The sequence below is a fragment of the Anomalospiza imberbis genome, chromosome Z, assembly GCF_031753505.1.
Source record: "Anomalospiza imberbis isolate Cuckoo-Finch-1a 21T00152 chromosome Z, ASM3175350v1, whole genome shotgun sequence".
Classification (NCBI taxonomy): Eukaryota; Metazoa; Chordata; class Aves; order Passeriformes; family Viduidae; genus Anomalospiza; species Anomalospiza imberbis.
This window is the reverse complement of record NC_089721.1, coordinates 12,871,651-12,892,592: the sequence shown is the minus strand read 5'-3', so window position 1 is coordinate 12,892,592 and position 20,942 is coordinate 12,871,651. Positions and strand designations below refer to the sequence as shown.

The 20,942-nt window shown below is 39.3% G+C and overlaps 1 protein-coding gene and 1 long non-coding RNA gene across 2 annotated transcripts in view; one reads left to right on the top strand and one right to left on the bottom strand.

Moving 5' to 3' along the window:
- Positions 1 to 20,942, top strand: part of PLCXD3 (phosphatidylinositol specific phospholipase C X domain containing 3) — an 81,994-nt gene that overhangs the window by 10,123 nt on the left and 50,929 nt on the right. The window lies entirely within an intron of this gene.
- Positions 17,510 to 19,081, bottom strand: LOC137465155 (uncharacterized). Its single transcript, XR_010994573.1, has 2 exons — positions 18,947 to 19,081; positions 17,510 to 17,823 (listed from the first exon to the last, which is right to left on the bottom strand). It is a non-coding gene; the product is annotated as an uncharacterized lncRNA (long non-coding RNA).

Below are 20,942 nucleotides of genomic sequence, written 5' to 3'. Positions count from 1 at the left end.
GACACTTGAAAGTAAGTGGGGATAGGATAGCATGCCTGTTTTTCTGCCTGCTAGATTAAAACAGTGCTCACAAGTTACTATGTAAGACAAAATAATGTGTTTTTAAAATTTGCTCAAACTTACAGACAAACCAGGAAGGATCCAGGATGAGAAAAGGCAACTACTGTGTTTAAAGTGAACTTTTTTCTTAAGTTCTACTCAGTTCATGGTTCAGGTGCTCTTTTTTCCTTTGGATTAATTTTAAGCAGTTTATTGGATAACAGGATTCACTCACTGAGAGGTGAAATTTTAACATGAATCTAACTGAGTCTGGTTTTCCACTGCCTTATACCATGTGCAAATGCAGATCTGTATGAAATGTCACTAAATCAGAGCAGAAACTATATTTTTACTTTGTGCATTATGCAGGGTGGAACTGAGTGTGCTTCAGTTAGCCCTTGATGAATAAATTGCTCTGAACAGCTGAAGAAAGCAATCCTGACTACATGATGAACTTAAATATGGCCCTCTAAAATACCCATTGTAATGCATTTGTCAGAAAGAAAAGTACCAGCTTGTGTTGCTTATAGTCTTTAAGTGAACCATTATTAAATAGCTACATTAAAGAAAAAATAATCTATCTTCAGAGTGAAAAAAAATCACAATATTTACAGTTCAGCTTTATAATAAAATTCCATTGTCTTTGCTTATGATCTAAATATAAATCAGGGAACAACAAGAGATAAGCAGGTTTGGGGATTTTGCCTATTGCATTGCAAAGTCAGCTGACACATACACTGTGATGACTAATGGTGCTAGATCAAACCCTTATGTACAGAAGAGGAGGAAATAGCATATAGTCTAATTGATTATTTTGAGGCGGAAATACCACTAAGTAGTATTTTGGGTTTTATCTGTATTGTAATGGTGTTTGAGGTGCCAGGCCTTTCACAGACTTGCTCCTTTTTACTGTAGAAAATATGGTGTATTAACATTTATTTGTAATAATATGCTGTAATAATTATTCCAAAGTATTTCAAAGACAAGGTAGCTTATTTTCAAAGTCTCAACATATCTTTTAAGATGTTGATGTTATTGAAGCCTGGAGAACTCTTGGATCAAGAGTAAGTAAAGGTTGAAATTTCTGGGTTTTGTCTCGCTATGCAGATATAGTGATTTTTTTTCCCTGGAATTACTATGGAATTGAGATAGGCATTGAAACGGAAAATACTCTTCAAGAAAGGGCTTTAAAATTTGGGTTATTTGAGGCTGCATATAGTTGTTTCATAACAGCAATATTGCTCTGTCTTCTGAAGCCCTGGAACACCAAGATTCATCATACCTCTTTTGAACAGCTTCTTCCAAAAGACCAATCCTCTTTCTTTGGTCTCTGATGTAGGCTGGATTTTCATATTACATTGCTGTGTGATGGCTTGAAAACAGGTAGTTTAAATTATGCTGGGGAGAACAGAAGAGTAGCTGTCAAAAACACTGCATGGATTTCTGTATTGCATTGAAGATAAGGATTTATGGAGTTTTTAATACCTGGACTGGGCACTGAGAAGAGTAGTAGAGCTGGAGATTCTTGAGACATCATAGTGCAAGTGATCAGAGATGGTGACTTTGACATTAGTCCTGCCAAGCAGATAGAGGTCTATACCAGCATGTGAAAACACTGGTGACTGGTGGTGGGGCTGGTCTAGGACACAGCTTCTCACTTCTGGCTTTCACTAATGCTTGAGCCAAAGACATAGGCTTAAAGCTTGTCTGAAAGAAATGGTCAGAGCATGGAAAGTGTGTGCATGCTTTAACCATCGCCATAGCTTCCATATTAAACACAAATTATAAAGGATTCATTTTCGCTATTATGACAAGATGTTTTGCATGTTTTGTTGACAGGAAAACTAAATTACTTTATTAAAATAAGGGATGCTGAGGCAGGAATAGAAAATTAACCTTTGTCTTATAGACCTTAATTTAATGACTTGACCTTTAAGCCATGCATTTTCCCAAGCATAGAGGAGAAAGAGGTATACAAAGCTTCTCATGACAGCAGACATGTCAGGTTTTTGTCTTGTACATAAGATTTGTGTGCTTTGCACTATGTCATACCAGCAAGGAAAGGAAACATTTTTCATAGAAAAGCAACACGCACATCAAATGTGATGGCATACAGAGCACTGCATTGCATCACCCACCTCTGAAGTGGTCTCTGAAAAGAAGGCCCAGTCAGAGGTGAAAACAGGCTGTAAGTGGTTTGGCAGATCTCCATGGATTAGAGGGTGAGCTGCAGGAGATAAAGTTTCTGGCCTCACTTGAGAATCAATTAAAGGGTTACAGCCGCTCCAGCTAAATGGGAGGTTTGCAAGCTCTGCAGAGCAAGGGAGAACAGTTAGCAGCACATTCTGACTTACATTAGGGGTTGCATGTGCTGTCTAGGAGCACTGCCTCAACACTGCACTGGATGTTCCCTAGCAGCATCTGGCAGCACTTCCTCCCCTTTCAGTCTGGGAACCACAGGCAACTGGTTTTATCTGTGTCCTTCAGTCACCTGTGCAAAGAACCAAAGTGTGGGATTGTTTCCTGATGTGAAGGTTGTTAAGAAAGTTGCATATTGCTGTAATGTTCAATGTATTCTAGTGGGGAGAGAGGCAAGGTGTGAGCATTTGGAAGCCTCATAAGCATTGCCTGAACGCATGAAGGTACCATGCTCCCAAAGTGATGCAAGAGAGAGAATAAAGTGGGAAAAAAAAAAAAAAAAGAAATAAATATTCTGAAGGCTGGAAGGATGCAGATGAGCCATTTAGATTACTACCTTAAATCTTTGCCTGGAGATTAGGGGGTGCCAGATTTAGCTCCATCTCTTTGCAAAGCATTGCTTCAGAAAGCATCTAGAGCATAGCCCAGGAGTCTTTTGTTGGCTGATTTTACTTTGAAGACTTCAGCAAAAGTTAAGGAAAATGTGTGCTCAGAAAGAAGGGACACAGGTATTAATTACACAGCTGTTGGGGAAAATAAGTGAAATTTACAGTAACAAGGCCTACATTTTACTACCAAATAACAGGATATACCCAGGCATTTCACCAGCTGCTAAGTTTTTTGTGGGTTCTGAAAAGCTATTTTACTTCTGCTGTTCTTATGTATGTTCCAAAAATATGCATTACTGCGATACCTCTATCTAGAAAATTTTGTACTCAGCACCCCTGTTTGGAGAGAACTGTGTATATACCATTGCTGCCCAGGCCTTACTTTAAAAAAAGTGAATGTGAGAGAATTTGCTGTGAAGTTTGAGTAAAGTGAATGATAAACCATGCAGGTAAAAGGTTTCTGCAAGCTCACAGCAGAACGGGGCTGTGTTCTGAAAATTTGGTACTGTGATCAAACAATGTTGCAGTATTGAAATACTTCATGAGTGCCAAGCTAGGATGTTTAAAGTGAGAACTGTTGACAAATTTTTTTTATAGCTTAAAATTTTTTATAACTTTAATTTCAATCAGAATATCAAATTACTGAAGCCCTGAAAGGGTGCTTGCCAATAGGCCTATGCCTACTGTTACTTCCTGCTGCTCTTCTGGGCAGTGAATTCATGAGGACTTCTGAAAAATAAGCTTCAAGGAATTTCTTTGGGGATGAAGAGCTAGGCTGATTAATGACTTTGTCAAAGCAACAGGTTAAAACTTCTTTACAATTGTCCTGTTGTGTGTGATACTTCCTAAAAAATCCAAAATAAGTCTTGGTAGCAGTATTTGCATCCAGTCAATCTGAATGGTTTGCTGGTGAAAGCATCACTGAACTGGTAAAGCTGGGTTCTGAACAGGCACTTCTTCATTGCTGCAATGTTTGGATCCTTATTAATTTCAATTTTTTTTCACTAACAACCTAGCTGAGAACAATCATTATTGAAATATACAAGGAATACCACTGTGAAGAAGTACACAAGAAAAGCAGCCTGTATTGCCTCACAGAGAAATGGACTTGATTTGGATAAAAATAAATTGAAGGTCAGGGTTTCTTTTTTTATGGGCGATTTAAAACATGTTAAATTCAGGAAGAGACTTGGAGGATGGCAGAGGCTAGAATTATGGCAGGTGAGGCAGCTATGAAGAAATCACCACTGCTGTTGTTAGCCATTCTCTGGGTTTGAAAAGATGGGTGTTTGTTAAGGAAGGCAGGAGCCTTTCTTGAAATGGAAAATGTAAACACCTCCCTCCAAATTACTATAATTTTAAAATTAAGGGCCTCTCAAGCAAAGCTATGACAGTAGGAATAACAGTTATTTGTAAGGAAGAATAAAAATGAAGTAATATAAAACAACACTGACAGAGTCAGAATATGACCTGACACCCTGTGGGTCAGGGTGTTGGTAGCAGTCCCATTCAATGGTGGCTGCAGCCCTCCTGGAGTGATAGATGTAGTTCTGTTGAAATAATGATGTTGTAGAAAGGGTGCTGTTTGCCTCTGAAGGTCCAGTGGTGATGTAGATAGGCCTGGTCATCTTTTAGGAATATAGTAGAAAAAAGGCTGATCCTCTGGGATTCCAGTGGGAAAAGGCTGCTTGTGGTGTTCCAAATGTCAGATTATATCCAGGCAGGAGTCCTTGGCTCCTCCCCCTGGGTGGAGCATGTGCTCCCCCTGGGCGGAGCATCTCCCAATGGGATGATGTGATTTTATCAGTCATGCAGTGACACTCAATGGCCCATTAGCAGAAGATATTTCCCTGGAGGGAGGATTGGTTGTGGAAGAGATAAAGAAAACTGCCCCACCTGGTTTTAACAGGTGTCCCAATTAACAGAAGATGACTGCCCCACCTCTAACAGATGGCAATAGAATACACACCCCTGGCCACATCTTGCATTTGCAACCTAAGACAGCCACATGCTCAGAACTGTGGTGGTTAATGAAGAGGAGGTGGTTCTGGTGTGGCTGAAAATGATATGCTGTATTCACAGAATAAGCTGAGTTGGGAGGGACTGGCAAGACCCTGCACAGGACCATCTCTAAGAATCGCACGCTATACTGCATGTGGATTATGTCAGATGGATCCCAGGAACACTGGTCATCATCTGCTGCAGCTGATGCACCTGTCTGCTGCAGGCTGGCAACATGTTGGTAAAGTTTACTCGTGAAGAAACTCTCCACAAAAGACTTCCAGAAACTTCTTAAGAGATGAAAGGTGTTCATCCATGCCTTGTTGATTTCTCTGGAATTGAGATTACTTTCTGGAAGAAAGCATTTAGAAGTAGTTTAGAGAGTAGCAATTAAGATGCATTTATATTTCTTCATCAGGGACAGGTTTGGAAGGGTATTGTAAATTTAGAGAGTTTGCTGCTAATCCAGACTATGGGTGATTTACCACAACTGTTGCTGTATAAACTTGATGCTGTGAATGCCTTGGTAAATGGTTTTCCCATACCATATGGGAAGCCTGAGCAGGCACTGGAAGACTGAATTTTTTTTTTACGTGACATGATTTGTTCCCTGAGCTCTTCTCTGCAGGGGGCATCTTAAGCTCTGTCAAAATGCAGTACTCTTTTATAGTGAAGTTTTGTGATGAGTAGCTCTGTCTGGTAAAGAGCCAACATCTGTGACCTTGGAGCCTGTGTCTAGGTTGTTGTGAGTGTGTCAGAATCTGAACCAATTGAATTACAGCCTGATGATTATGCAGAAGTCACTACTTAACAAACATCAAATTTTGGATTCTTTTTCTCTTGCCAGTGAGGTCTTTTATATGAACCAGTCTGCTCATAGAACTGTTTATACTATGAGAAGCCTCTCCTTAACTGGAGGATGACAACTTCCAGTTGGGCCTTAATTAGTCACTGGTGTAACTCAGTGACAAGTAAATTTATATTTTAGTTATTTGCTGGAGTCAAAGCACATTTTATCCTTGAAGAAAATGTAAAGCAGGGAAGACGCAGGGGCATATATTAACAATTAAAAGTAATGCTGCTTTTCAATATACAGTGATACTTTGAGGTTACCTGTCCCTGACCCATGGGACACACCTGACCACATACTGTATCAGGCAGTTCCCTAGCTGTTGTCTGTAGCTCACTTCCCATCAGATTTCAGTTAGGCTGGCTCAACTATCATTTTTGGTTACTGCCTACACTGTTGTTATTCTCTGGCAGCATTTCATCCTTAATCTCTGCAAGATCCAGACAGAAAATTTGATCTCTCCATGAGTTGTTCTGGGTTGCTAGTCACGTCTTGTGTTGTAGAAATAGTTCCATAAAATGAAGATAAACGAAAGGTCTGGTGATGTGGAAAAAATGACTAGTGTCTCCCTCTCTGAAGCTTTTCTTGTAATATGCACTGAAAGAGAATTGCTGTTACTTTAAATTTGCACAGTTTCTGAATATTTGTGTTAAAATCCTGGGGTATGTAGTGGGGAGTCCACTTGATGCCAAATGATCATCTTCTTTTTTAGGCAGTGATGCTGACTTTCTGAGCTGTCCTTGTATCTGCAAATGAAAGAAAGAACCAAGCCAAAACCCCACAATCACCACAGTATTTGTTACTCTGTTCATTCTGCTTGAACAGCCCTTCCACCCTTAATGCAATCCTCTTTTTACTCTCATAAGGCATTATGCCTTTCAAAGTGTGTTCAAAGTCCAGGTATGTGACAGTGTCATTCTGTATAAAAGTAAGTTTTTGCCTATGCTGTGCTCTATAATCACAGTTCTCTGGTTGCCTAGGAAGAGGGTGTTGCTGTTTAGTATGTCAAAACTGAATTCCAAAGCCTCAAGAGGAGCAAATGATGAGGAATTGCTTATGCCAGCTAAAGGGAAGAGGAGGAAGCTGGTGATACCAGAAGATGCTGAGATTTTTGCCCTGCCTGTGCATTTCAGTCTCTGTATACTTGGATGTCAGTTGAAGATGATGTCCCATAAGTTATTCCATGAGCTGTCCTTTTAAAGCTTTTAATGACACATTTTATTCTGATACTAGAAATTATGAAATCCTGAAGAGACTATTTGCTACATCAAGACCATGAAGAAAGTTGGCGTTAGAGACCCTGTGAGAGTCATATTTTTGACGGAGCTGTCTCTTCCTACAGGGTATGAAAATGTTTCTGAGTCTGATTAAAGAATATGAGCAATGATTTTTCAGAATGGCTTTCTGGTAAGATTATAACTATCACAGCATACTCTGGGGGTAGTCAAGAAGTGAAATATAAATGTCATTTTTCTCCATATATATTCAGCTTGAAATTAAACTGAATGTTTTTACCGATGAGACTGCTAGAGCAACTGATAGATTGAGAAGAGAAATCTGTTAAAAGTGAGATCAGAGTTCTTTCCAGAAAAAGCACTCCATCTTAGCATGAGGTTTCAGAGTTTCTGTAGAGTCTATTGAATTGAATTATTCCATGGCTTGAACTGATTTCTTCCATGCAAGGCAACAGTCCAGCATCAATAACCATTACTTATTGTGACCTTAGAGGTAAAGTAACCTTGATCTGAAATGCCCTTACTGTTGTTGTCCATTTTCCAGTAAATGCTGTATTGTGAGGAAAAAAACTTGGAAGATAACAAATGTGTTTCCTCATCTACAGCTGATGAAAGACAGTGAAAAAGGAATACTCCATTTGGGATGGATTGGCATTCTCTCATTCAAGAACGAAAAGTTTTACTTCAGTCATTGAAAGTGTATTATTTCAGTAATTGCAAGCTGCATCAAACCCAAAGTATTTATTTCAAGCTGAAATGTTATGTTTAAAGTGACATGTAAATAGCAGTACTGCCACCTCCCCATTGTCCTGCTCTCCAGAAGTGACCGTATGCAGAGTTACAGGGAAGAGCAGGGACAGATCTGCTAGCTGTTTTGTATACTCTTGCAGTTATATCAGCTACAAAAACTGACATAAACTTTGCTTTTCTTTTACTGAAACGCTTCTAAGTATTTTGTTGGTGCTGAATGGTGAGATGCATGCTTTTTCAGGACCATGAGAAATGTGCGTCTAGTTCTCTTCAGAAAGCCTTTCAGGTCAGTCTCTTAGTCTCTAAGGGTTTTTATTCTGTGAGTTTTTCCATACCTTGAGTACTTTCTAACTTGTGTCTGGGTCATTTTATGAATATTATATTTATTGTAAAGGATTCATTTGTGGGGAGCTGAATGCCCCTGTACAGAATGCTGTACTTTACTGAAACTACACATATTAAGGTTTCTAGTTGAAAGCTTCCCTTTCTGTGATGTCTGAAATACAGATTTTTTTTTTAAATTTTTGTTTTTAACTGCTTATGTTACATATTTCAGTTTTTTGTGAGTATGGAGTTAGATCAGAAATAGGAGTTGTGGGATGGAAACTCCTGGCAAAGAGCCAAGATGAGCTGGAAATACTCAAGAATTAAAGTATCCAGCCTCCAGTGTATTTAAGCGACTTTTGTGGAGCTAGTTGTTGCAATCTATGTTTGTTGAACAGTCTATTCTAATATGATGTTGGTGTGAATCTACAGACATTGTCTGTTAATCCCCTTGGGTATTTCTGTTCTGTAAACCAGCCATGTAAAATTTTTATTTTCCTGTAAAATGCTACCTTTAGGGCACTTTCAAACAATAGAATGTGTAAGTTTAGATTGATAAAGTTTTGATTGATTGATAAAAAAGTAATGTTATTTATTAGAGAATTAAATAATATAGGAAATATTTTATGAAATGGACATGTCATGTTAATTTAGGTCTAACAAAAGTAAGCCTTTTTCTGTTACCTGCATGTATTGGAAAGTATGGTAGTCTCACCACTTTGCAGAGATTTCTGTTGCAAACCAAACCATTATCACTATCTTTTATTAAATAAATAAAAATTTTAAAAAATTCTTCAAGAGATAGAGGCTACTTCTGGCAAGGTTATGAAAGGGATATTTCACTGCAATGCCAATTCTGCTGTCTGCTTCAGGAAGAATATCACCTGGATGACTAAATAATTGCTTCACCTCTACATGCCTTGAAGCACTGAATCATTTTTTGGCTTTTAGGAGCAGAAATTGGGTTTTTAGGAGCCAGAAGTAGGCAGTGATATCTGAAAATATTAACTTAGACATTATATAGAGAATATGTAGGCTGGGACAATATTGCTCTCCTGACTGAACAAGGAACAGTAGTTGTGGAACAGTTAATCAAGGATATTTAATCATGGCTTCAACAATTTCTTATAACTATTTTTTTTTCTTCCCTTCATAGTTATTAGACTAAATTATTTGCTTTACATAACAGATAGTGTAATCCCATTGACTTGTAGAATTTTTGTTTTTGTTACTCTTACTGTCTTTTCACCTTAGTTGTGATATTTTTCCTCATCAATAATTTAAATTTAAATTTTTTTTTTGTACCACTGGAATTAGGTACTTTATTTTCTAATCCTTTTTTGGAAGAAAAAAGTAATGTTTCTTAGGGGTTTTTCTTTGGATTTTTACATTCCCTGCAGCAGAGTAAGGTTTTAAATATGGACTGTTTAGAATGAATTTATAAATATAGACCGCAGTAGGGTAGACTGGGTTAGACAGAACATGGTATGGCAATAAGGAAACACATTTTTTTCAGCAATACTTTGTATTCAGTTTTTCTATCTAAAGTATAATACTTTCATCATCAAACTTGCTTAGGTAGAGCTTTGTTCTCAAGATGTTTTATTGAAGCTTAAATTCTAAATGCTTACCCATATGCTCAAAACAGGAAAAGTCAGAATGTGAATAGGGTGCAGTGTGGCTGTGACCCTGGTTCAGTAGCTTACAAACATTTGGGAGGTAGTAAATTAAAATTACAAAAAGGTCCTTCTTGAATGCACTGACCAAGTGAACTTCCCTGAACCCTTGCCTAACATTTCTTACACAAAGCAATTATGTGTGGGACAACAATTAGCAAGAGTTTACTCACCACTGCTCATAGGAGAATAAATTGATGAATCTGACTGATAAATAGCCTGCAAAGTTCAGAGAGTACTATTAGTCCTAGCCAAATTCACTGTTTCAAAGCAAATTGTGGACTAAGATACATAATACGAACAGAAAATCCTATGCCTGGAGTGTGAACATCTGAGTTTTAACATAATGAATAAAAACATACAAGCCATATGAAGACAGGGAACCTTTCTGGTAGGCGGTCAGCAGAAGAGTAAAGTTAATGAAAACATTTTTAATTCCTTGTTTATGACTAGCACTGGTGTCAGAAGAAACAAATATCTATTTTCAGGCTTCCACATGTTTAATATCAAGTGAATATTAACAAAATGCAAATATTTTTCTGTGATACTTGATGTATTTAACAAGTACTCTTTGGGATTTTGTCAGACTTGCTCAGGTAACATGGGTATATGATTTTACTTTCATGGGAACTTGTAAAACTTCAAATTTGAATTTCTAAGTGCATCTGGAATTCGTGAAAACATGCTCTCAAGAAGTCAGAGTCAGGTCACTGCTGAGGTCAATGTACATGTTGCCCTAAGCTGACCCATTTGAACCTCAAGTAAACACATGTGGGCTTCCCTGTGGACAGAAGTTTTTATGTTTGGAAGACATTTTAAAAGAGACCCCATTCTGTGACCATGTTCAAGGTGCTTCCCTCTTCATAATGCAAGGCAGACTACTGTCTGTCTCAGTTTGGATGTCTTGCTGATTTCACCATGTGTTCTTTAATTATTGGAAAGGACAATGAGTGGGATTAGAATGTAACAAATGATTGCAAGGATCCATCCCAGCCTTTTGAAGGTGTCTGCACACGTTGCAGGGGTACTCTTTAGGCTGACATTCAAAGGAGTCCTGCAAACTTTTTAATTCATATATATATAAATACATATGTATGTAGGAAGAATTGTTTTTATTTGTGTGCGTGTGTTTGTGTATATCTATATATATATCTATATATATATATAGATATTTATTTATATATGTGTGCATATGTAATTTATTCATACATGGCTTTTTCCAGCTGTTGTGTTAGGCTTTCACCTATAATGATCTGCTCTATTAATTATCCTCTGTGTACAGCTCTTTAGGGTAAAGAGGTTAAAACACAGCATGGCTTTTCTTCTCAGACCCTCTGCCCCTCTGCCCTCGGTGCAAACCTGAGTGTTCTCACTTGGGTGTTCTACTTGAGGGCTTGAAGATCAAAGATCTGCACTGGACTTGGGCAGAGGCCTCGTGTGCTGAAAAGAATAGTTACGTTCTATTTTAAATCTTGTTGAATTTGTGCAGCTGGTTAGAATTGTAGAGTCACAGAATGGTTTAATTTGGAAGGGACCTTGAAAGTTGATCTCATCCAAACCCCCTGCAATAAGCAGGGTCACCTTCATAAGCAAGCACTTGGCAGAGATGAGCATGGTCTTACTTGGAGTCAGATCCTCGTTATACCATCCCTACACGTAGGAGAGCTGAGGAGTGTTCCTCTTCCTGCGCAGGATACAGGAGGCCAAACCAACATTTGCATGAACAGGGATTTGAAATTTCTCTTCATTTTTGACTGCCACCAGTAGTTTTCCTTCTCTTCCTCTGCACCATTTTTGTCTGTACATCTCTTCTCCTTGTAGACCGTCAGATATCCAGAGCAGACACTGCCTGTGGCTTAGCAAACTAAAGTTCTACACAAGGGTAATTTTGGTAACATTTTTAATTATTTATAAAAACCCCAATAAACAGCAAAACAAATCAAACCCACACAAACTTCACAACACAAACAAACAAACAGAAAAACCCCACTCCAAACCCAAACAGGATAATGAGCCACACTTGGTGTTGGACTGGCTGCTGGGCTTTTTTGGATTGCATGAGAGAGAGTGGAGATCTCAGAAACTGAAAAACTATTCCTGGGCCAAATCCTGGCTGTTTCAAAATCTGTGTTTTTGAAGACAAGAGAAAACTTTTCCTCCCCAGGAAAGCAGATTTCCCTGTTAACTTATAAAGAGCAAGTTTCACATGATGTAAAGTAATCACTTGGTTAGTAGGTATGATAATTTGGATGTGTTTTAATCATTGTATTGACTCCAATATGTACGTGTGTATGGGTGTGTTTGCATATATGCACATATTTTTTTCTGTGTTTTTTTTCCTTCAGGTGACAAGTCCCTGTTGAAAGATTTTAAGGCATGAAATTAAACTCTCTTTTGCAAGCTGCACAAAGAATATGGGACAAATCAAGTGATAGACGAGCAAGTTAGAAAAGGAGGACCTGTTTAGAAAGTTTTATGTCTTTGTAGGAAACCCTGTAAAGCTCAACAGTCGTTTTCCAGAATGAACATTGCCACTGTTTTCTGCAGTTCTCTATTCCTCTGTTTTCTTTGTGTGTGGCAGTTGGACACATGGGTGCCCTACTCTGACAACACTACACCAGGTAGTGCAGAAGCAGATAAGCAGCAAGAAGCCATGTGGAACCTCTCAGAGAACATGTGTAAGTTGTGTCTGCTCAGGTATCTTATAGTGATTCCTGTACTGTTTGCCAGAGAAAAACAGCATATTTGTCGAGGCAAATTATTTACTAGGTATTTAATATCTTGACCTCTTTATCACTTGTAAATGCCAGAGAAGTTAATTTAAACCACCAGATCACACAGTGTCTGGACAACTCTCATTTAAAAGGTACATTATAGTTGTTTCCTTTCTCTCAGTTTATTTCCACTCCACACCCCCACCCCCCCCCCCCCCCCCCCCCCCGCCCACACCTGTACAACATGACCTGTCTGATTTGGCTGGAGAAATCTGGTAGGGGGAAAAAAACTAGATATGGGAATAAATTGTGTTTTGCTGTTGGGGGGGGGGGGGGGGGGGGGGCTTTAATTCCCCAGAAGTCCTTTTTGTGAGAGGTACAACCTACTCTCCTGCTGCAGGTGGGTACCAGGCACTTACAGCATCCCCATGCTTTGAATTTACATTTTTGCAATATTACACTTCAGCTTAGTAACCCTGTCAGAGACATGTTCCCTGTGAATGACTTGGAGTTGATGCTTTGTCTCTTGTGATAAAACTGTAGGATTTAGGGCTACAAATCAAATGCCATTTCTCTGCCTCCAAGCCTCCTTAGTAGCTAAAATGTCCCTGGGAAACTACTGTCTCTGTGTGGTCAGCAGAACAGGATGAGCTCCTTCAGGACTTCTGACCAACATTGGAGGGAGCCTTCTATGAAATGCACAGATTTTATCTGTAGAATAACTTGTGTCATCTGAAGCAATGTAACTTTTAGCAATGAAGTGGGAGATAATTCTGTGCCCTTCTAATTTCTTCAGTTAAATGCTTGTCATCCTCTCCAGCTTTGCTGTGATTGTTTTGTAAGGACATGTGTTAAGGACATTCTCTACTGAATAGAACCTAATAGGACATTGAAATATTGATGAGTAAAAGGTTAATTTTTAATTCCCCATCAGTCTGAACTGCTAGAAATTCAGTCTGCTTCTGTCCAAGATACTTGCTGACATTATATGGTTTAATGCATCTGCAAGTTAAATGAGCATGGAGCTACGGGATTTTATTTTGCCAAAATCAAGGTGCTTTGTGCAATAGAAGAAAATCATAGAATCATTACAGTTGGAAAAGACCTCTATAATTATCAAGTCAACCATTAACCTAAAACTTCCGGATTCACCACAAAGCCATATCCCTTAATGCCATGTCTGCCCATCTTTTAAATACCTCAAGTGATGGTGACTCTGCTGCTTCCCTAGGTAGCCAGTTCCAATGCTTGCAATCCCTTAAGTGAAGAAATTCTTCCCAATACCCAGTCTAAACATTCCCTGACACAATTTAAAGCCATTTCTCCTTTTCATTTAATTTGTTACTTGGAGGAAGAAATGGACCCCCACCTGGCTACACCCTCCTTTCAGGGAGTTGTAAAGAGCAATGAAGTCCCCCCTGAGCCTCCTCTTCTCCAAGCTAAACCACTCCACTACTTCAGCCACTTCTAATAAGACCTATGCTCCACACCCTTCACTTTGTTGCCCTTCTCTGGATGTGCTCCAGGACATCAAAGTCTTTCTTACCATGTGCTACTATTCGTAGTTGTGCCTATGTCCCAAATTCTGCTCATGCATACCCTTTGATGGTCATCAAGTAATGCTGCACCCATTGAGCTAAACCAGCCATAAGGTCTGCAAAAGCTTATGCCAGAAATCATATGTTAATACATTATTATTGAGCATATCTGAAGAATAATATAATGTAGGCACAGATACAGAATGTACGTAGTTGCACATTCCTTCTTTGTGCCAGATCAATGGCTTCCAGTCTTGAATATTTGCATTTCTGGTAATGTCTTGGGAGACCTGAGCCAGCTAGAGTGATGGTTGTCTCACTTCTGTCCTCATTTGTGTTTTGGTTGTTTGATGGCTTTGCCTGATTAAAATGCATTTTTATTATGTTTGTATTTTGAAATAGACAAAGATGGTCACAAATCCTGATTTTTGTTAGTGAGCTATAACTTAAGAAAATATAATGGAAAAGAAATGCTAATACCTGCTTTTCATGGTCAAATGTTGTCTCATTGAAATGGATGAAACACAGCTAACATATTGAAGCCTCTTCATGCTCCATGATAAAGTAACAGTACAGGAAAAAAGGACAAAGAACTTCAGAAGGTAAGGGAATTGTTCCTACTGCCCCAGGAAAATATATTATTCAGTGACCTCCCCTGTGCCTGACTGAGCCAAAACCCATCAGTCAGTGCTCAGGTTGCATTTCTGTTTGAGAGAGCTTGGATTGCTTTTTCATGAACCACGGACTCTCAGTAGATTTGACCACAAGGAGAAGTTGCTAAGGGTATGTCACCAAAATATCTGTTTCACTGGTGACTGTCCAAAAGATCAGCTCCATCTACGCATTTGCCATCAAAGCATTTATGTGAGGCCATCTCTGGCATTATAAGTTAAGCTTATAAACATTCACTGCCAGAAGAGACAGACTTGGACTGTTTCGCTCTTGCCTCCTTAATGTTTTTTGTGTTTTTTTTTTTCTCTGCAAAACTGGGGAGATGATTGCTGGTATATGCACAGTAATAAAGCTTGTCAGACACAGTCAGTCAGAATTCTTCTGAATTCACATTTAATTTATTCACAGCACAGCACGCAGCAGAGCTGATGGCAAGTTAATGTGCTGCACTTTAATGAGGTAACTGTTTCCCTCCCAGATTTTGAGGTTTATGCTAGTTTTATTTGTCAACCTGGCCAAAGCCATACGGAATCACAGCTCTATACTAAAATATTTTATTTGCTTAGCTGATGTTTTTGCCAGAGGAGAAAATGGTGAAGTAATTAAACAGCACTGCTTTTATTTTAGAACAGGAATGTGTGGGTTTGTTTTTTTTTTTTTTTTGGTTTTTTTTTTTTTTTGGTTTTTTTTTTGAGTTTACAATATGCCCTTGTCAGAGTTCTGGCTCACAAATACTACCTAGATAAAAATATTCTAGTCAAAATTTTCCAGTTTTGGTGGAATTAAATTTCCATCTATTTTTGAATTGATGCCCTCTTCTCTTTTCCTCTAGAAGTATACATTTCTGGGGAGGAGGTGCAGGGTGGAAAGTGTATCTGTAGTATCAAGATGCAAATGCAGAAACTTCAGTGTGACAGAGAGCTGCAAAGTCTCCCATTAAACAACAGATGATATGGCTCCACTCAGGTTTTGAAATGTAGTTTGTGCCAGTTGTGTTCTTGTGTTACAACTTAGTCTTTTAGCAATGGCAGATCCTCCTCTAATTATTGCATCTGTAATGAAAAGAAGATGAACCCTAGTCCAGAAAAATGAGGTTATGATGTATCATTAATGAAACCATTTCTATGGCACGATGGTGGGGGGGGGAACACACTGTGGTTGGGAGGCACCTGGCTGCATCCCCTGCAGGTGCCTGTGGGATGCCAGTCCCTTGCAGGGTGGATGGAGGAGAGCACAGCATGTGAACACAGTGTCCTGCAGCAGTCCCACCGTCTGAACTGCGTCCGTCAGTGTTGGTGTCCTCTGACAGGCTTGCATTAATTTATCTAAAGCCACTTAAAATGTCATTTTAAGTCTTGCTTGTGCTTGTGCCTCTCTTTGGTGGGCTTGGAGTACAACAATGTATGTTGGATTTGATGATCTTGAAAGTCTTTTCCAACACAAATGATTCTGTGATTCTATATAGAAACATTATTTCTGTACACAAAAGTGTGGTTGGAAAAGGGGCTTTGAGACAGAACTAGCATCTTCTGGGTGTATTAACCTTTAATGTCTAAAACCTGTCAAAGTGAAGGTCAGATTGACCTTTCAATTCACCATTGTACCTTTGCATTATGTTTTCTGCCAAGCTAAAGCCACATTTGCAGGAGGAAGGCAGCCAGATTAAGAAACTGTGTAGCTATCTGTGTGTTTTGTGCACCCTTTGTGGTACAAACCATTGTCTATTTGGCTGCAAATGCATAAATAAATAATTAATGGGAAATAACCAATAGATTTATGGAAAAATGCCGTTACAGGCTTCATTTGAAATGTACCTGATGTTGGTTATAATTTTTCTCTTGTTTCTTTGCTGGAAACAGAAGGTTGAGAGAATTGAGAGGGAGGGGGAGGGACTGTATAGGAGTGAATATGCCACTGAGCATAATCAGTTTTAGGAAGAAGGAAAATCAAATTTTGTCCAACCCTTTGCTGAGACAATTCAGAAAAATACATGCAAAGTCTATATTTGGAAATACCAAACTGTGTTTGGCATTCGAGTCAGGTAATATAATCCATAGAAATCACAAGATCGAGCCGACCGTCTGTGTGTTTCTTCAAGCCAATTGAGAAAATTTTATTTTTCAGTGCTGTGCAGGTGGGAAGATGCAAACAGACGAAATATCAGCACATTTGCCAATATGTAATGCTTTTTATTTATAGATGTGTTTCTTTTCTTTTGGACCATGAACTGCCTGTTAGGCTGTGTCTCCCCTCAGATGTCAACAGCAAATCAAAGCAAAAAGTGAGGCATGTTAGTAGGGAAGCCTGGTGGACGTGACTGGGGGAGAAGGGCTCTACCTCAAAAAGTGCCACCACTGTACCCTGACAATTCACACATCTTCTGTCATTTCTTTCTCATCTGAAAAATGGAGCCTTTGATATCAGATCGGTCTTGGTTCGGAGGTTATGTACTTACTTGGCAGAGGGAAAATGTAAACTTCTAGCAAAGACTGCTGGGTGTTGTTACCTGCATTGTTAAAATCTGGCAGTTGAATTCATTGACCAGGCATTAAAGGGGTTAGCTTAATGAAGAACTTACAGTTAGCAACAAATATTAAAGGTTTAAGAGGTTTAGGTTTTTATTAGTCTCTTTCTATTGAAGAAATTTTTTAAGGACTTAACTTTAAGTTTGTGTCCAAGGGTGTTGATCATGACGTTGTTACTTCTTGATGCGTTTGTAAGGCTTCCAGGTAAAGTTATTGCTGGCAGTGGTGTGATTTCATCTTAATGAGATATTTTTTCCCCTTGTTTTGTCTTTTTTTTGTTTTTTTTCCCCCCTGTTTTGTACCAGATTATTTGGCAGTGTAATAGGCTTTGCTGTGTAGTGCTTGGTTTTGTTACATGAATGTTTAAATATTTGGGAACACTTTTCTTGTTTCTGTTATTTCCTGAGTTGAGTTCACTGGGTGAAACAGATGATTTCTCAGTGTTTGAAGTTCTCTACTTAGTTGTATATAGTAGTTAAAAATGAGTAATACTTAGAGGTTTAGGAGTATAGGTCTTCTGGGCATGGTGGGCAAATTTGAGAACTAACTGGTAATGTGCCTTCATTTTTCTTCATTTTGGGCAATCTCCATTCAGACACCAAATTCAGTATCTTCCCATATTGCAGTAGTTTCCTTATGGCTGTGATGGTCCCAGGCATGTAGGAAAGGTAATAACTTTTGATGACCAGCATCTATAATTGGAAAAAATTGGATAAACTTTTAGATATAGAAAGCTTTCTCAAGGCTTGAAATTGGAGCAGTAGACTTCAAGCTATAAACAAAAATACAACCTGACACTAATACTAGTGCCGTCTAGGAATATACGCAGCCTGAATAGCTCTGTCTGTGAAACCTGAAAGTGTTACTGTCTGGATGCTGAGAGTATTCCAGCCTGGGTTGTGCTGACTGTATTCCAAAAAATGCTTTCACTCAGTACACCAAGGACTGACTGGGCACTGTTCTTGTGTCATGGTGGGAGAAAAACCAAGATGGCTTGTGTAATATTAATTTGTCAAACAGAAAGTGTTATGGGGGGTATGCTGTTTCTCCAAATAGCATTTCTGTCTCTCTTGTAGCTTACAGAGAAAGCTTGGGGGTTGTAGTGGATTTCTCTGGTCTGTGTGAAGCCATGTACATTTGTCTCAACACCACTCACATACAGCAAACATACAGAAGAAGGGCGTATTTCCCTACAGGTGTTTCTGCAGCCCCTGTAGCAGCAACTCTGGTCTTGTAGGCTCTCCTTCCTTTTGTTCTTATGCACACCTCCCTGCCCACAACACCAAACACAGGGTGCTTGCACCTGGTTTCAGAGGCCAGCTTGCCTCTGCTCATCTGGTGAGTCCTGGTAGCTGTGGAGAGCTGGTTCTTTCCTGCATCCTTTTACTAATGGCCTCTACTCTTGATCCCGAGTCAGCATTTCCCACAAAACACCATCATCTTTTATCTTGTGTATTGCTGCAGTGGAGAAACACTGTTTTGGACTGGGAGTCTTATTCGGGTCTGTCATGGTTTAACCCCAGGCAGCCTCTGAGTACCGCACAGCTGCTCACTTGTTGCCCCACTAGCAGAATCAGGGAGAGAACTGGAAGAGTAAAAGCTGGAAAACTCAGAGATAAAGACAGTTTGTCAGAGAAAGAAAAACCCACATGTACAAACAAAGCAACACCAATAATTCATCCACCACTTCCCCTGGAGAGTCAGTTGTTCAGCCAGCTCCAGGAAAGCAGGCTTCTGTCACATGGAATGTTTACTTTGTAAGGCAAATGCTATCACTCCAAATATCTCCCCCACTTTCTTCTTCTTTCCCTATACCTTATATCCTAAGCATGTTGTCATATGGTCTGGAATATCCCTTTGGTCACCTGGGGTCACCTGTCCTGCCTGTGTCTCCCCCCAGCCTCCCATGCTGGGTCCTTGCTGCAAGGCACTACAAAAAACAAAAGCAGAAAAGCCTTTGGATCTGCATGAGCCCTGCCCAGCAATAAGAAAAGCATCCCTGTGTTATGTCTCTGTAGAAGTTTCTCCAGTTCCTACCTAAAGCAAAGCAGACATGCTTGTTGAACACTTCTTCAAGCTGCCCTGTACAGGTGTAACTGCTATAATTGGACCTCAGTGAGACAGAAAAAAGGTAAGACTTTCTATTCATTAACTGCTACAGAGGGGTTTTCAGGGTTACAGTTTTAGACTTTCAACTACCACATTCAGTGTAGATGGACTTTAAATTTTTTGAAAGTACAACTTAGAGCCTCTCAGGACCCTAATTTGTCCATTAGTAACAAAGGGATAATTTCCCTCCTCTTGAAGACTCATTCATTAGTAGCAGAGATATGTATGCTGGGATACATACATCTCACATAATTTTAGCTGACTGAAGTGTGCTATTTTTTTCCTTATTTGAAGAGGGAGAAAAAGAATCACCTTCACTAATGAAGTATCCTAACTTACATTAGTCACAGATATGTGAACAAGGTAAATAGACACCAGAGGTCTTTCTCTTTCACCTCAGAAGGAATTTGGGGAACCAGTATCAGTTTAGACAACAGGCTTCATTTTTAAGTGGTTGCAACTTGATGAAATAGTTGGTGTGATAAGCCTGGGCCAGCTAAGTGAATGTGCTACTGTGTGATGAAATTAAATACCCAACAAATTGCTTCTTCTGCACACACAACTTCTTCAGCTGAGGGCAGTTTAGTTCAGTTTTAATTTTGTAGTGATTTCTGAGTTCCTAATTTTTAATGGTGAGGATTCAAATCCATCCTAGAAGTCTCTAGGTCTAAATATCACTGTACAATTGCAGGGGCAAAGTCATAAAAGCATATCTTTCCATTGGCATGGTTTCAAACAGGGTGACATAATTTTTATCAAACTGCCTCTATTAATGCTTTAATTCAGAAGAGATTGCTAAGTAAGGTTCCTTTTCTAGCCAAAATGTCAATCAGAACTATATGCTCCACAGAGTACTGTACAAATTAACATTTAAACACTGCTAGTGTAGTAATTATTATGAGCATCTTTTTTTATGACACTCAGAAGAAAAGGGATGACTTTTTGGTGAGTTTCCAGACTCTAATTTTCTCCCTATATAAGTGTGCTCTGCTGACATGTCTTTCTCCTCTGGCTGTGCAGTGTTTCTCTGCTGCTGTTACCCAGCTGGGAGCTCCCTGTCTTAGTTATTGAGCTGCCACAATAGAGGCAGGAAGGATCCAAACAGCCTTTGTGTATGTGGTTTGAATGTTCAGGGGATTTGATGAATAGACAAACATATGATCTGAATGCTAGGGAGATGATTTGATGGCAAACAAAAGGTCACATACCAGCAAAACTGTTAAACGGTGCCATGAGGGTGGGAACTGCTGTTCTGCTCGCTGTTCCTTTTCCTCCTACACTGAGGGCCAGATTCTGCCTCCATTGCAGCTGCCCTTGCTGCACAGGATGGGGGAGCCTTTTGGGTGATGTGCCTGTGAGCAGCCACTAGAAGGAGCATGCAGCAGGGGTGGATTTCAGCACAGATTGCCTCCTATCCCTCCTTATGGGCTGTTGATGCGTGGCATCATACCCATGTCTAGCACTTATGCTTGCCTTGTCATCCTTGAATATGTCATTAACTTTCCTGAGCGTAGTGCCCTTTTGTGCCTCTTTTCTGCTTGGCTGGGGAAAATCAGTCAATGCCATGAAATCTGGCTCTTTGTATGCAAATAATTGAACTATCTTGTTTCTGGGGTTCTTCAAAGGATGCTGATTTGTGAAAGAAGGAAAAAATTAGTGTTTAATGTAGATTTGTACCTTGTCCTAGATGGGTATGGAAGAT